Source organism: Neopsephotus bourkii, unplaced genomic scaffold (genome assembly GCF_033783945.1).
Source record: "Neopsephotus bourkii isolate Nb327-2 ecotype Australia unplaced genomic scaffold, CSIRO-AGI_Nbou_v1 NB_1792, whole genome shotgun sequence".
NCBI lineage: Eukaryota > Metazoa > Chordata > Aves > Psittaciformes > Psittacidae > Neopsephotus > Neopsephotus bourkii.
In genome coordinates this window covers 806,181-819,488 of record NW_026902266.1, presented here as the reverse complement: position 1 = coordinate 819,488, position 13,308 = coordinate 806,181, and positions in this window count along the sequence as shown.

The window sequence follows — 13,308 nt, the reverse complement described above, 5'->3', positions numbered from 1 at the left end:
GTGAACATACATACAAGTATATCACGTACAAGGATCATCTTTAAATGCATGCCTTGCATGCTTACCATGTTTTATGTTCGCATGATGAGAATATCACATTCTACAAATAATGAACAGAATAGCTGATATTCCCTATATGTAAGGCTATCCTGTATGTTCTTACAGTATTATCATACAAAATTTTAGCTTTATGTTTTCCTTAATGAAAGACAAAGGATGTAGTTCCGCATATCACTAATTTTGAAAGCAAAGCAAACCAACCAACCAACCAACCAAACAGTAACAGGTAATTATTATGTTTTGGAGTGAGGAATTAGATCTGACCTACTACTTTTACAGCTTCTCATGGGACTATGTAGAGTGCAACTGCTTATCACACTTAATTCTCTGTGGGCTTTACTAGCCCTTAAATTAAGGACAGGCTATTCCTGGAACAGGGCTTTTCATCAGACTACTGTTTACATGGATGGAATCCAGATGTCCTCCAGAAGATGACATCCAAGGGACTTAAGAAGCTACTGTCCTCAATTCTTCAGTGTAACTTGTTGCCCTTTCAGCAACTGACCTTGCTGAATCGATTTCAGTGCATCGTTATTTAAAACACTGCTACCTGACAGCACAGCTGATTATATTCAGGTCAACAAAATGATTTAAAAATACCTAAATAAGAGTTTGCTGGAGGAAGATTTTATGCACACGAACAGTAGACTCCAAACAAATCTTTCAACATTTAGGAGTAAGTAACATGTCTTATCAGATACACAACATAGGACTAAACACAGAATGACTCGGGGGTTAGTGTTCTTGACTGTTAGGTTTCTCTAACTATATCAGTACCTACAGTTCCCCCTCAGATTAACACAGAACTTTGCAGAGTAGTCATGCAGTATATTCATAGGCCTTGTCTGACCATGTTCTGTGTTGTTTCTATGACAGACTTTTTTATCCTTACAGCAACAATACATGGGAACACTGATGTGAAACTTTTTCTATGTCATAGTTGTACAAGGCATAAACAAACAGAGTTGTATCACATCATGGCTGTTGGTAAACAGAGAACAAAAAAAAAACCTTTTTCTGACAATTTCAGCTTCATGATATCTGCAACTGCAAGTTTTTGAAAAGGCCATGTTCAAAGCTCTCTTTTAACCTTGGCATAAAACAGAGCACGCACTTATGCAAAGGAAGGTGTGCCACAAGTACATGTGCATGATCCATGAGAAATCCATGAAGCTATCCTGACTGCATGTACATTTATAAAGACAGAAGTTAGCTCATTAAAACACTATGCTAGAATCATTCATACGTATAGCTAAAAAACCTGGCAAGTATTGTCTCACGTAGAAATCCTAGGTAGAAGAGTGAATGACTGAAGCAAGGAGAAAAAAACAGAGAAGGGTAAATATTTCTCATGGCATAACAACAAAATATTTAGTTACAGGCCTGAGCCATCGATTGGCCTGAATTTTAAACAAACATCCCTGCCAGCTGAACAAAGTCCAAGTGGCAAGTGGCAACCTCTCTGCAGCCTGATATATACGCAAATGAAAATGTTTTGGGTGCCAGATACCAGGAAGCCAGTGCTTTTAACACCACCACCCCATAATTTATAGTATCTTGGTTTGCACTACTGCAGTTAAGGGTCTGTTAATGTTTGTCTTCTGAATTCTAATTCTCAAGGGTTTATAATTTGGCCATTAACATGCTCTCAGTATCAAAACCTCGGTACACACAATGGCTAGCCAAGAACAGTTTTTAGGTAATTTTTTAGGAAGAATGTTAGTTGGTTTCCAGAATATGAGAAAGGAAGGAAAGAAGGCAGGAAGCAATGACTAGTTAAAATACTTAAAGATTATAATTTCATGTGTGCTCAATGACTTGAAATGGCTTGTATTTCAAAACATGAATTACTGCTATGAGGTGATATTATTTTTCTTGCTTTAAAACTCTTTTAAAGATGAAGCTTTTTGCAGGAATTCACCTTTTAAGTGATTTCTGAATGGCAAATCTTTTTTTAAAATCTCAGTCCCTCAAAATGCCCATAGACACACATGGATGAAGAAGGTACATTAGCAAATCCAATCACTATAATTTTAAAAATGCAATTAGTAAGAGCAAGGAAGGAAAACACATACTTAGAACTGGTTTCTATCAATTTACAGTCCATGCTATTAAAGCACTTTGAGCTCTAAAGTGCATAGTTCCTCTGAGTTCTTTTATGGCTGAATCAAACAAAGGAGTTTTAGCATAGACAGCATCTGTTCAGCTACAATAAAATCACATTCTTTTTAGTAAAGCTACAGAACAAAGCCCAATGTCTATGGATACCCAGGAGTACCATGGTGGCCTCTACAACCCACTTCAGGTCTTTGTGCGACACTGCGCTCCCAGAGATTATAGCCAGAAGTGAGAAATGGAAATCCTAAACTGTAAACTACTGTAATCCAAAAGCTACTTTGACTCTTGACTTCACCTGAACAACAGTAAAAACTTCAGACACAATTTCAGCTTCTTGCAATTGCCTTCAAGCTAATAAGCATTGATTAGCCATGCATTTTACCAAGATTTTTGGTTCAGGATGATTCTCAGTATTTCTCAGAATGAATTCCACACTCCTAAAGTCTGAAGCTGTTACTGGCATTTGAAATAAGGACACACTATTCAGTTCCTTTTACTTCTACCATATTAGCCTACAACAGAGCCTGCTATAAGGTGCATAAAGCTCCCTAATAAAACTATTTAAACAAATATGTATACAGGTACTATGTTGTAAACACCAGGTATTTAAAGATGGCATTTATAAGGTAACAGCTTATTAGTCTCTAATTGAAGGTTTATACCACTGAATAGAACAAATGAACATTGTGGTCTGCATTTTCTGGCATTGCCTGCTAAGCACCTCTCAAGGTACAGGTCTGGTTATACAAAAAAAACAAACAAACAAAAAATCTTAAAATATAGCTATATGACAACAAAATTACAGATAATCCTGACAAAAGCAAACAAAAAAGAACCAAAAAAACTAACAAAAAAAAAAAAAAAGAAAAGCCAACAGGTTTGATACTACTAAGTTTGGGGGAATTTCAAGCCAAGAGCTGGGTTTGTCTTTGCATTCAGAGTCATCAGACAGACCATGGAGACTGAGCAATGATTACAAAACTAGAAGTAATTAACTATTAACCCTTTACTTAATTATGCTGTCTAGGGTTTGATAAAAGGAAAATGGATTTACAGCTGCAGTACGGAGAAAACATTCCCATTCTGTATACACTTTATCTAAATATTGCTGCTAATCTAAAAGGTTGGATGAATTAAAACCCCTTTCAGTATTATACTCAGTGACTTGACAGTAGTAGAATCCTTGAAAAGTGTGCACTGGTCCTTTACTGCATATATCCATGCTGGTGTGCTCTGGGGTACATAGACTGGCATACATGAGATCAAGAAGAGTGCAAGAACAAAACAGTGGCCAAGGCAGGAGAAATCAGATTCTTCTATAAGACAATGTTTTTCTTCAATATTTCAGGTACCATGAGCTGAAGGACAGAATAGAATTTGAGCATTTTCCTTTTTCTAGCAGGTTTTGGGGGCATTTTTCTGCTTTTATTTTTTTTTATCTTTTGGGGTTTGGGTTTTGTTTTTTCTTTCTTAACCCCATTATGAAAGCCTTTTTTTGTTGGCTTGCATGTTTTTCCCACAGTCTTGATCAAAGTGGTCAGCCAGTCAGGATGTCATAGAAAATATATTGGCAAAAAGATTAAGACTTGGCAAACTCATTGCATTATCTGGCACTTTTTCTGTAATTTTCTAGTAATATATTGATCACGATTCAATCACCAATAATTTAAGACCAATCTGACATATTTTAGAATGTGAGAAGCTGACTAATTGCTTGTTCCCACATCTTTGTACAAAAACAGGACTAAGAAACAAGGTGTAGTTTGACAGCTATTTTGTGTTGTGTTATTTTAGACATAAGAATGAGATTATTATCTTCAAATAAATTAATTCTAGAAGTAAATGGCCTTTTGGAGAAAAAAAAATAATTCAAAATAAACATTATATCTCACTAGATCCTTACCAGTATTCTAAAACCAATAGTTCTATCATGTTCTACCTAACGTAGAGATTGCCATTTGAAGAATAAAGTATGCCAAATGATGGCAAGTCTAATGGCTTACAAAAAAAAAAAAAAGTGAGCCATTTTAAATTTTAACTTCAGTGAAGCAGGTTAAATAGCTTTTCTTCTGTTTTTTCTTTTTTAAAATAAAAATTAACAAATGAGTTGTGTATTTTGATAGTATAAGTGAATGCTTTTATTTATATTTTACTTGACTTGAGCTCACGGTGATTTTTAGCTGCTAAAACAAAGTATTCCAAGTGTGATGATTATGAAACCTTTACAAGTGCTCTGCATGCAGATCACAAAATAACTGCAGTTAAAATAGTATCTTTTGACAGACAGTTAGAAAAGGTGGATGAACCTGTCTCTGGATTGAATATTTTAGCTGCTTGAAAACCGGTTTGCTTTACCCAGCTATAACAGTTGGTCTAATAAAAAATTCTACTTTTATCTGCAAAACTGGCATTCTTTGACCATGAAGGCAAACAACAGATAGCAACATACCCGCTGAACCCAGTAAAGCATCAGAGGACACAAAAAAAAGTATGGCTCACAGAAGCTGTGTAAGACAGATTCAGCATGTAGAGTTCATCATTCTCTTCCATTGACTGATGACAATGAAGAGGAAGGTAAACAAAACATGGCTGAATCCAGAAATTTTCCTTGAGCAATGAAATGTGGGACATAACTCCAACTACATTTGCTAGATTATATCCAGCAGTATTGCAGAGTTCACAGGCAGTGGGCTGTAATTTTAGCTTCACACCAACTAAGCCATACTGATTTAAAACGCCTAAAGAAATATTCAGAGTGTCAAGCAGAAAATTTGAATAGAGTAAGACACAAAACATGGGTTTCAATTTAAAAAAGAGTGTAATGTATTCTTCATGAAACAAACCACAAGTTTCGACAAAATGTCTTTCTCAGACAGCCTTTCAAGGCAACAGTCATTCTGGTTACATTAAATTACCCATAAGTGAAGGCCCAGATGTATGTTTATCATATTCATATAAAAGCAGACTTCCTTGAAAACAAAAAGATAGTTTTGCAGTTAGCTATTTTTTCCTGACCAAACATTGGTAGTAAAGTTTTGAATAAGTTTTGAAGGAAAAACAGATTTTATTTCTATCACTTTGGGAAGGTACCTTTGCGTTCTCTTCAAACTACTATTTTATGAAGGCTTTGTAAAACATACTTGAATTTCTTTTTCAATGGAAGATGATTAGATGGCAAAGCCATTAGCTGTTAGACACCCACAAAATGCAAAGTATACAGAACACAAACTGTCAGATTGTTATCATGCTCCAAAACAATTCTAGTGGGGACTCTGATGGAGATTAGATATCTCAAATGTCTAGCCAAAAAGGATGCACATTCCACTTTAGAGGAAATGTGGTGGAAACCCAGAGTTTTAGTTTCTGTTTACAGCAAGAACCATACAGAAACTCCTGGCATACATGAGTTTCTTCTCACAGTATGAATCTCTGATGTACTAGTCTGCTCAGAAGGAGAGATCTCATCCTATTGCAGACAACCATTATTAAGGTCCTGATGTACTTTAGCTCTGTGGCCCACTTTTCTGAGCTAAGTACCAAAGTTTGCCCTTTCATATTCAAGAAACTATGTGAAATCTTTTTTTTTTTTTTTTAATAATAGAGAGAATAAGCATACTTTTGCAGATCATTTAGCATTTCTTTAATCTTTAGCTTGGTATCCATCACTGCATTGATGCCATAACTAGATTGGTACCTAAAGGCCTGTCCAAACTTCTGTTTGTTTTTTTTTAATTCAGTACACTTTTATGCTCTACTCACATCTTCAAATGGTTTTACTAGGAATTATCTATTTTGCAGTCATATATCTTAAAAGACATGTATCTATCCACCTCAAACCAAACAATAGGTCAGAATTGTTGTAGGTTTTTTGGTTAAATTTTTAAGTCATATCCACAGAAATTAATACATCCAATACAATATTGCGGTGAGAAATCAGTGACACACTTTTTAATTCTTTTGTATTTTTGTTGTGTTGACTTCTTGACATGGCTTACAGCTGCTACACTAGAAGATTGGGTGGGTGGAGAAGACATTCAGAGCAGCCCTGTGGAGAAGGACTTGTGGGTGTTGGTTGATGAGAAAATGAACATGAGCCGGCTTCAGTGTGCACTCACAGCCCAGAAAGCCAACCGTATCCTGGGCTGCATCAAAAGGAGTGTGACTACCAGATCAAAGGAGGTGATCCTTCCCCTTTACTCTGCTCCCATGAGACCTCACCTGGAATATTGTGTGCAGTTCTGGTGTCCTCAACATAAAAAGGACATGGATCTGTTGGAACAAGTCCAGAGGAGGGCCATGAGGATGATCAGGGACTGGACCACCTCCCCTATGAAGACAGGCTGAGAAACCTGGGGTTGCTCAGCTGCAGAAGGGTGCATGGAGACCTCATAGCAGCCTTCCAGTATCTGAAGGGGGCCTATAGGGATGCCGGGGAGGGACTCTTCATTAGGGACTGTAGTGATAGGACAAGGGGTAAAGGGTTAAAACTTAAACAGGGGAAGTTTAGATTGGATATAAGGAAGAAATTCCTTCCTGTGAGGGTGGTGACGCACTGGAATGGGTTGCCCAAGGAGGTTGTGAATGCTCCATCCCTGGCAGTGTTCAAGGCCAGGTTGGACAGAGCCTTGGATGACATAGTTCAGTTTGAGGTGTCCCTGCCCGTGGCAGGGGGGTTGGAACTTGATGATCTTAAGGTCCTTTCCAACCCTAACTATTCTATAATTCTACTATTCTAAGAGTAGAATAGGCATGTTCACGGGTTACTCAGAGAGCAGACACATTTTTGTTTATTTACATTTATTACTTTAAGGAGAAGGCTCTTTCTTTTTAATATTTCTTGTAACTGGTTTGAAATTTCCAGAAGAAAACACTGAAAAGACATGTCAAATGGAACAGGGGTGTTTTGCTGTGGATTTTAAGGACAGAAAGAGTTTCATGCAAAGTCTGGAATGTGTTTTTATATATCACATCTTTATGCTGTCTTTCAAGAATACTGCCAAAGAGGTTAATTTCCTGCTATTTCCTATGTATTCAAAGGCCCAGTCAAATATATTTGGTCTTATGTAAGTGCAATGTGTACAAGGAATCTGATCTGGAATATGGCCTGCTAACAACCACCCAAGGAAAGTTTAGCTATACCCAGTTTGCCCCAGGGATGATGATTCTTATGTATAAACTAGAAAACATTGTATGTAAACTATTGAAACACGGATTCAGATCATACAATATTGTTTTTACAAAGATGATCTTTAAGGCCAAAGCAATACTTTAAAACCAAAGATTTCCCCTTTGTATTAAATTTCCTAAAAGGAGTACAGATCCTGAATAGCAGAATACCTGGCTAGGACATCTATGCGTAAAGCTAATGACACCCATGTGTCTAATCTGCAGTAAAAACAATGAACATAGCAAAATAATTCATCAGACCCATAGAGAGGCAGGGTGCCACTTTATTGGACATATAGATTATGTTCCTTGGCACTAAAGATAAGGGAGTGGTTATTCCACTCCTGTGTATTTTATCCTGCTGGGAGACAAATAGAAAACTTCAGCATGCAAGAATAATAAATCTATTAGTGAAAATAACCATTATATTTTACAGCAGTTACAATTTTGTTATTGGTTTGAACAAAAGCTGCCTGGAGGTCTTACATCCAGTGGAGATCTTCCAAATAATATGAATCATGAAACAACCTGTATGGCTTCCAGTCTATGTCCATTTATGTTTATATAATATTCTGCAGTCATCTAGAGGAAGAGACACTGGTGAAGATCTCCAGGACATGACAAAAAAAAAATCACTAGCAGATAATCATAGTTTAGTCTTAGTCCTTCCTCTACAGTTTGTTCATCTGTTATACACCTACCAAAGTGACGGAACTTCAGAAAGAGACAACACTTCACAATGTAAGCTAGTAAAATTCCTCCAAAGTTATTCCAGCCATAAAGCTTTCCTGAAGTGACATATTTTTAAAAACTTTTAATGAGATCTTAAAAATGTCTGACAGAATGGTTAAGTACAAGACAACATTCCTAACCAAAGTACAGCCCTGGAATTGTGCACATACTTGGTACAGCTTCACCCTCTCACCTGGATATGCCTTGGTGGAAGTGTGCAGGTTCTTCAGAACACATCTCATGGTAATAGCAGGAGCATCTCATATGATGAGTATCACTTTATATATTTAATTGTGTCATTCCTCAACAGGAACAAAGTTAGAACGTGCCCAACTGGGTACAGAGGATCTGTGTAGTAGCTGGGTTTTGCATAAGGGAAGGAAATTTCTGTATAAGAAAAGGAAATATTCAGGACTATAATACTGAAGTCTAAGGTGAGTAAGACCTTTAGACCCAGAGTGGAAGCCAGTAGCTATACATAACTTTTTCATTTCTTGAAAGCTCAATACATTTTGCCCAGAAGATATTTTGTGTCATTTACATATGATTTGGTAGTTGCTTGTCATGTAATTATATGCTTTGGGTATTTTTACATTTTTATTTGATATTTAGGTTCAATTCAGAGCAAAATTGTGAATTAAAATAATTTCTCATATTCAGTATGATTTGTAATGAGAATTTGTTACAGTGCATCTGTTAAGCTTGTACTGATGCAAAATAAATCTTAGAATCATATGAAAAGACTGAAAAATAATGAAAGATAAGAAGAAAGACTGTGGAACAACTGTTGAGCTGGTTGAGACTGAACGAAGCTCTACTCCCCCCTTGGACTAAGCATTTTTTCCTGTTTTCATCTGTACCTACCTCTGGAGAGTCTGATTCCCTTGTATTTCTGGGACACACAAAGATGAAAACATCAGAAACCTGTTCTCATTACAACATGGGCTGTTTTTTATTTCCTTATGAGAGTGTAACCTGGAAAGAGCAGCTTGTTGCCTAAAGCAATATTTTGAGTCAAAAAAACTAATGTGGAGCTGTTTCTCATGATAAATGCAGCCACTCAGAACACAAATCTTTGCTGGTAGCATATGAAAATCATGGTTAAATGCCAAGGGACAGAGTTACTTCCCTGATGGACACACACTGCAAACAGAGTATTTCTTTACTGAACCTTCTTGACAGTTTTACTGATGAGGGGACTTATTATCACAGTGCATATGAATCCTGGAATTATCTCTTGGGCTTACAGTGTGTGTGACTTTTCCACAGTGCATTTTTCATAATTTGCCTTTAATTTTGTGTTGCTTGGAAATCTCTATTTCTATTCTTACAAAGTTGAAGTTAAATTGAACAGCTAAAGGCGGAAAGTGTCTTAATCTCTGTATTTTTCTTATCAATCTGGTAAATGTACATATTAGATTTTTTTATATTTATTTCAATCAAATCTTAAGTATCGTCCCTGGTTTGTTTTGTTTCTTCCAATCTATTTGCACAAGTACTGTAGAAATCACACACAAAGAACATCCTCATTGGTTACCACAAAATTACTACAAATATATATCCTGTTCTAATTGCAGGGGAAACACTTGTGATCCCAGATGTTTCATGTGGTAACTGCTGGCAAATGGGAACATTTAATGGTAACCATAGCATATTTATTTCAAGTCACTTCCCTAAGTATAATGTGCTCTGCACGGGTAAGTTTTGAACTGAAATCTCAGCTACAGGCTCTTTCAGTATATAATTTAAATGTATTTTCAGTAAAGACTATTTTTGCCTTGTAAACAGAGACAATGTTGGTCTTCCTGTGTTACAGTCTTACTTTTTGCTTGTGTTATGTAAATTATTAGGGAATTTTTGGCTAATATTGCAAAACATAACAGACAAACAACAGATATGCTCCATGTTTAAACAGCATATAGGAGTCAGATTCCTCAAAGAAATCCAAATCCTCCCTGAGTTAATGCTCTTGGGTTTTAAAACAGGTGGCATAAAATTTAGTTCATATAATTAATTGTGTAGGGGGTTGGGGGTTTGTGATAGATCATTACTTATTTTGAATATGCTCAGTTATTCACTTGTAAAATGAAAAGTTATCCTAATGAGTTCAATAGACCTGTCGCATGTTTTCTGGTCTTTGAAAGGTTTGGGCAGTTACTCTCCGTTTTTGCCTCCCTTTGAACACAGCATTAATACAAAGTTTATGGATTAAATGGAAGTCTATTACCAAACATTTTGATGGTTTCCCCTACTATATACGAAATCTAAAATCTTCAAGAACAAGGAATGGACTGCATCCTTTAATATAAAAAAGAAACCCATCTCTACAATCTGCATATTTCATCCAAAGGGAAAACATTGGGGTTTTTTTCCTCTCATCCACGACAGTTTATCTACTATTTTGATAAAAAACATAATGCTAATAACTAAAAAAAAAAAAGTTATAGATACACTTTGAAATATCTGACAGGCAGAACAGATTGAATGTCAATTATCTGAATGCAGAGTACCTATAAAATACATTTTGTTGAATATTCATCTAAGTCATTTTATGGTAGTGCTGGAAATAGACTAAACACATCACGTACACTCAATGTTTTTCATTCGCTGTTATAAAAAGAACCTGAGCCAATGTTAAGATGCTCAAAACACTGAGAACAGAATCTGGACCAACCAAATTTTTACAGCAGAACTTCCCCTGACTTCAATAAGAAGAAAATTTCCCCCAATGTCTAAACATAATCTAAGAAGTAGCATCCTGACACCTGCTGCAAAATGAAACTAACAAGCTAAAAACTGCAACCTTAACTGTTGGCAGAATAAGGCCCAACAAATATTGTGTATATTCCAAAATAAACCTGGAATGGCAGTTTATGAACACAGAATTAATTTTCCTATATCAGTTTTCGGGCAATGTGTTGACCTTTAGACTAATTTATTTTCAAAAACTAACCACCACATCTTTATTTGTTCCCAGTGATAAGGATGTTCAGTGACAACTCTATCTAAAATGCAGTATTCCATGAGGATCCTTGTCTTGATATGCTCTGCTGGGATATTGGATTATATTTATTTAGAGGAAAGAGCACTTCATACTGTATAATCCAAACCATTTTCCTTAGCACCCTAGTGTCCGATGGAGGTCTTCCATCTATATCATAGTGTATATCCCGTAATTATCAGACAGCACCTCTTAATTTCTTTTTGCCATGAAGACCACATAGAGTGGAGTGAAATGCTGCTGGTGCAGACACCAGTGATCTTCAGAGGTGCAAAGCAACTATTACAAAGGGCTGACCTTTACTTTCCGTTAACTTCTCTGGAGGAAGGGGGGATATGTGAAGTATTCAGTACATTCCAAGACTGAGCCCTAACTTCTATTTAACCTTTCACTTTTCTCCTAACAGCATTTCAGGAGATGATGAAAACAAGCTGGGAGACAGAGTGTAATAATCACATAAAGCTACATGGAATTTCCTCTTGGACAACCACAAGGTTATACTATCCAGAGACCTAGCTATATTTATGGAGTACAGGAAGCCTATACCTCCTTTCCTTTAGGCTTTAAAAATAAACAGTCTTACATAAATATACACAACTGCCACACTGTGTCTCACACCATTTTAAGGTATCTTACCTAGCACTGTCTGCAGTCAAACACATTAGAGATGAGGAAGGGAGCCTTCTGTTTCCTTTACTGTACCTCCTCAGGCACTGTCACAGAAAGGGCGCTGTACAAATAAAGGGTTGTTTGAGTGCTGTATTGCAAGACTTTTGACACTATATAGTGATTGATTGATTGATAATTTCACAGTTACATTTAAAAGAAGAGATTTACGAACCACCCCAAACTTTTCAATAACAGGGTCATGTATTTCTTTAAACAGAAATAAAAGGTATCTAAGCTAATTCTGATACAGGTCAGAAATTACCATCTAAAATGTATAAAATATCCACTTTCTGTGAAAGAAAAAAAAAGGATTCTGGAAGACTTACCTTCCTGGGGATGAATTATTCCAATTGTTACTCCAAATGTTTAAGTCCTATTCTGACTATTCAGGAGACAAGAGGTTAAGAAAGCATATCAGGACTCTTTCGCTAACATTTGTGTATGGAAGCTCAAATATGCATAACATCGTGCATATACAATCAAAAGAGCCTGAATTCTAATTACCAAGCAAAATTAATGGGCTACTAGAAAGTCAAGTATAATTGTAAAATTTTATTTCATCACTTGCTTCATCAAAATTAGAAATTGTTTACAGACAATATAAAAATGGCAAATATTAAAGCTCATCCACAAGTTATTTAAAACATGACATTAGAGAATTTGAAAAAATTACTATAATTCCAGATTTCAAATAGGTATGATCTAAGGATGAAATTACAGTTATGTTTCTACCATCATTCTTTCCTTGGCAACATCTGAGACTGCCAGTTACTATGAAATTTAAGAGATGCTTCTGAAAATAGTAAGGATGCCTGTGTCCATTAGGAAATAGGTGACAATTGCCCTGTAGTTTGGTGGGCTACTAAACAATTGAAATTACAATAATGTTAAATATTTTGCCTCTAAATAGATTTCTGCCTACAATGTTTAGGAAAGAATCTGTTTACAGCCTATAGAAATGTTCCAATGCCTGCTGTAGTCCAGGGCCTCCCAATGCCTGGGATGCAACATCTCCTCAGGCTAAAGGTAAAACTTCAGCAATGAACTTTTTATTTTTTGTTTCTTGATGTTTAAAGAAAACAATATTCTCATGGTTCAGGCACACAAATTAAAACCAAGCCTAAATTCAGGCTGCACTTTTAGCACCACCCTGGCCAGTATGTGGTTCTTTCAAAACCTTTAACTCACACAAGGCCACATGATTCTGGGTAGCATTTAGCCTCCAAGAGGTAGTAGTTGGTTTTAACATTGGGAATGATTTTAGAAAACAAGAATTTCTGACATTCATTGAAAACTATGCTGACTTTTCCAAAACCAAACACCATCACTTAGTAGCCTTAAGTCAAAATAGCAAACCTGAAATATCATGTCAGACCTGAGGATGATGGATAGCGTGCCTTCAACCACCATGGTAATGGTGAAGCCACATCTACATTAGCTACTCCTTTCCATAACAAGGCAGGAAGGGGGCAGCAGCAGGACTGCTTTATTGGTTTTCCTAGGAGAATTCTCTCTTTACCATTACGCTATCCTTTAGACTGCTGGCTGCCACCAACTGACCA